The sequence below is a fragment of the Pelobates fuscus genome, chromosome 1 (genome assembly GCF_036172605.1).
Source record: "Pelobates fuscus isolate aPelFus1 chromosome 1, aPelFus1.pri, whole genome shotgun sequence".
Classification (NCBI taxonomy): Eukaryota; Metazoa; Chordata; class Amphibia; order Anura; family Pelobatidae; genus Pelobates; species Pelobates fuscus.
The window spans coordinates 481,437,508-481,441,877 of NC_086317.1; the positions used below are offsets into that span (position 1 = coordinate 481,437,508).

General features: G+C 48.3%; 1 long non-coding RNA gene across 1 annotated transcript; it reads left to right on the forward strand.

The window, feature by feature from the left end:
• Positions 1-1,141: 1,141 nt before the first annotated feature.
• On the forward strand, positions 1,142-3,807 carry LOC134600081 (uncharacterized). Its single transcript, XR_010090348.1, has 3 exons — positions 1,142-1,199; positions 1,774-1,848; positions 3,681-3,807. It is a non-coding gene; the product is annotated as an uncharacterized LOC134600081 (long non-coding RNA).
• Positions 3,808-4,370: the final 563 nt, after the last annotated feature.

Here is a 4,370-nt window from a genome sequence, read left to right on the forward strand (position 1 = left end):
GGTTGGGTCGCTTAAGCACGTAGAGGGAAAAAAAAACACTATGTGCAGCTCAGCTTTAACACTATATGTGTGTATTTACTACATGTGTGTATTTCTGTCACTATAACTGTGAAAACACAGTTTAACATCCCTCTCAGCAATGTAACTGTAATTACTCATACTTATAGCAGAGCTGCGCGGGTCCATCACTGCTGGCTCCGCCCACACTCTGCCTCCTTGGCTGCGATCTTCATAATTGACAAAATCAGCCAATCCAATGCTTTCTCCTAGGAAAGCATTGGGAGGCTATCATGTTGCAAAACACCGCTGTTCTATCAGAAATCTATATCTATCAGATTTATATACCTACGTCACTTCCGGTGCCCCCACGTCACCAGAAGTGACGCGAGATCAGCTGCGCGCCAGCAGGCCTCGGGGTATAGAATTCTGGTGGAGGCACCATGAGCATGTGTGCTGCCTCTGATGACGCTCGATCAGCTGGGCCTTTAATCTGAAGGGTGTACCGCCCTAAAGAAATCTGATGGGTATACTGCGCGTGCGCACAGCACATCCTTCAACTATAGAAATCTGATGGGTGCACTGTGCATGCTTGCAGCACATCCATCAGATATTGCAATCTGATCTACAAATCTGATGGATTTCTATACCACAGCTTTCACTGTTTAGTAACATACACAGTGTAGGCGAAAGTGGTGTTAAATAAGGGAGATGCAGGGTTAATAGGGGTGAGACACAGGGATAGGGGGATATGGAGGGGTGACAAAAAGTTGCCTAACAACCCAGAAGTCCCTCTAGTGGCCATCTGGTAGCCAGCCACTAGAGGTGGAGTTAACACATAAAGGTAATTATTGCAGTTGCAATAGTTACCTTTATAGGGTTAAGGGACCTGGGACACTGAACCCAGATTGCTTCAATGAGCTGAATTGGTCTGGGTGGCTATAGTATCCCTTTAAACATGTCAGTAAACATATATATAGAAACATATTAAAGTAATTCATCAGCTACACATGTCATTGCAGTTACTAGGACATAAGGCAGATGGTGAAGAGGAATGTGACCAAGGCAGCAGCCGCCTCCAGGAAGACAGGAGGCGGTTCACAAGAACAATAACCAGACCTATGAAGAGGAGCTCCTGCAGTTCCTGGGAAAAGACAACCTCCTTGGGATTGAGGGGAAAACTGGCGCTGAAACATCTGAAGGTACGTTGTTAAAGGACCACTATAGTGCCAGGAAAACAAACTCATTTTCCTGACACTCTAGGGTAATTCGGTCCCCGCCACCCTCGTGACACACCTCCCACTGGGCTGAAGTGGTTAAAGTGGTTAAAACCTTTCTCCAGCGCCGGGCTCCCTCGGAGTTTGGAAACACTCATCCCTCTGCTGACATCAGCTCCGGATGCAGATGCGGAGCAAGAGACGCGCGCACATTCAAACCTCCCATAGGAAAGCATTACTCAATGCTTTCCTATGGACGTCCAGTATCTTCTCACTGTGATTTTCACAGTGAGAATTGCAGAAGCGCCTCTAGTGGCTGTCAGTGAGACAGCCACTAGAGACTGGATTAACCCTCAGTGAAACAAAGCAGTTTCTCTGGAACTGCTATGTTTTCTGTGGCAGGCTTAAAACTAGAGGGACCTGGCACCCAGACCACTTAATTGAGCTGAAGTGGTCTAGGTGCCTAGAGTGGTCCTTTAAATTCATATTTGTTAGTCAAAATGTGCATAAATCAGTTTTCATGTGTTAACCCTCCAATGCGTGTTTTCTTTGCCATCAGTGCAAGCCCCTCAATCCCCGGAAGAGGCACCAGGAACTGCAGGAGATGCTGTCTCCATGGAGAGTAGGGCAGCAGGTTCACCTCCTGTCTCCCTGGAAATGCAAGTAGCTTCACTTTCCTCTCGTAAGTATTTGCATAGCATTGTTAGATATATGTTATATATGTGTGTGTGTGTGTGTGTGTGTGTGTGCGCATGTAAACATATACACACACACACACACATGTATGTGATTGAACTGTATATGAAGTTAATTTATCACATACATGTATTTCAGACCATCTGCAACTTGTCGAAGTTTCTTCACCACGTACGACCAGGGGCGTATTAGCCGCGAGGCAAACAAGGCATTTGCCTTGGGCGGCATTTTTCAGGGGGCGGCAAAAAAAGCCGCCCCCAAACGCCCAGGGCAAATGCCTTGTTAGCCTTGCGGTTAACTGACATGCCGTCTGGGCGGGCGGTCTGCTGGGCGGCGCTGGCGGGCGGCTGGCGAGGGAGCACTTCCTCTGAGCTGTCTGCTCAGCTCCCTCGCGCGCCGCAGAGTGAGGCTGGGAGCCGGAATATGACATCATATTCCGGCTCCGCCTCCCAGCCTCACTGTGCGGCGCGCGAGGGAGCTGAGCAGACAGCTCAGAGGAAGTGCTCCCTCGCCAGCCGCCCGCCAGCGCCGCCCAGCAGCCACTGGACCACCAGGGAGAAATAGGACCCCCCCCCCCAGCATTCCCAAAGGTAAGGGGGGGGGGGGTAAATTAAAAAAAAAAAAGTTTGTTAAATATGTGAGTGAGTGAGTATGTGTGTATGTCTGTTAGTGTGTGTGTGTGTGTGTGTGTGTGTGAATGTCTGTGTGTCTGTTAGTGTGTGTGTCTGTCTGTTAGTGTGTGTGTCTGTCTGTTAGTGTGTGTCTGTCTGTCTGTGTGTGTCTGTCTGTCTGTGTGTGTGTGTGAATGTCTGTTAGTGTGTGTGTGTGAATGTCTGTTAGTGTGTGTGTGTGTGAATGTCTGTTAGTGTGTGTGTGTGTGAATGTCTGTTAGTGTGTGTGTGTGAATGTCTGTTAGTGTGTCTGTGAATGTCTGTTAGTGTGTCTGTGTATGTCTGTTAGTGTGTGTGTATGTCTGTTAGTGTGTGTGTGTGTGTGTGTGTGTGTATGTCTGTTAGTGTGTGTGTGTGTATGTCTGTTAGTGTGTGTCTGTTAGTGTGTGTGTGTATGTATGTCTGTTAGTGTGTGTGTGTGTGTGTGTGTGTATGTCTGTTAGTGGGTGTCTGTTAGTACGTGTGTGTGTGTGTGTGTCTGTTAGTGTGAGTGTGTGTGTATCTGCTAGTGAGTGTGTGTCTGTTAGTGAGTGTGTCTGTAAGTGTGTGTGTGTTTCTGTTAGCTAGTGTATGCATATCTGTAAGTGAATGTGTGTGTGTGTGTGTATTTAGAAGGCGGGGCGGGGGAAGGGTGGGGGTGGTGCGGGCAGGGGGAAGGGTTGGATGGGGGTGGTGCGGGCGGGGGGAAGGGTTGGATGGGGGTGGCACGGGCGAGAGGGGGGCGCCTGAGTTTTGTCCTGCCTAGGGCAGCACAAAACCAGGATACACCACTGCGTACGACTGTGGTTTCCCTCTAACAGCCGGCCACTGGTGTCCAGGAACAGGAATCCACTGCTGAGCGTATGTAAAATATGCTTTAACTGTACACATTTTCTTTGCAGGCATACTAGTTTATGTAACAGGCAGGGCCGGGTCGACCACTAAGCAAACTAGGTGTCTGCCTAGGGCGCACTGGCCAGGGGGCTCAATGTCTGGGTGACCAGCCGGGGTGGGGGGAGCGCACTTCACTCCTCTCCTTCTGTTCACTTTATGTACTGTGGCTGAGTGGACCACGGGTATCATCTACTTAGCCTGACAGGAAGCTGAGTGCAACGATCAGCTTCCTGTCATGCAGAAGAAACATGAGATTCTCTACCTGGGGACACTCTGCCACGATACATGTAGTGAGATTAGAAGGAAAGGGAGGTGGGCACAAAGAGATGCGTTGAGGGGTCACAAAGAGACAGAGAAAGGGCTAGGGGGAACAAAGATGCATAACTATACTTAGACATAATAATAAATTAATAGCATGACTGCATATATCTTATTTCCAAGTTTAAATAATATTGATGTACAGATAATAGTCAGCATTGCAACATATGACACATGCTAACAATGTTCTTTCTATGCTCTCCCCTATAAGTTCTGATGGTGCTCTCCACCCACAAGAGGAGGGTACCATTACCCTAACAGCAGTAGATCCTGATTCAGTGACATCGGTGTCCGAAGAAATGCTGTTACCACAACTTTCTCCACAGTTGGCTATGCTGTATGAGACAATCCAGGCTCGTCAAGCTGAATTGGAGACGTCCATACAGCAGGATAGGGAGAATCAGCGAGAACTCTTGCAGAATGTAATAACCGAGGTACGCTCCATGTCTAACATTTTGAATGAGGGCGTTAGGCAATTTACAACAGCAATGGTTTCCTTGGAGCAAAATATGCAGCGCTTTATGGAAATGAGGGAGGAAGAGTGCATTCTAATGCGTGCCCAAGCTGCCCATAACTTGGGCATAACCATTGCTGATGT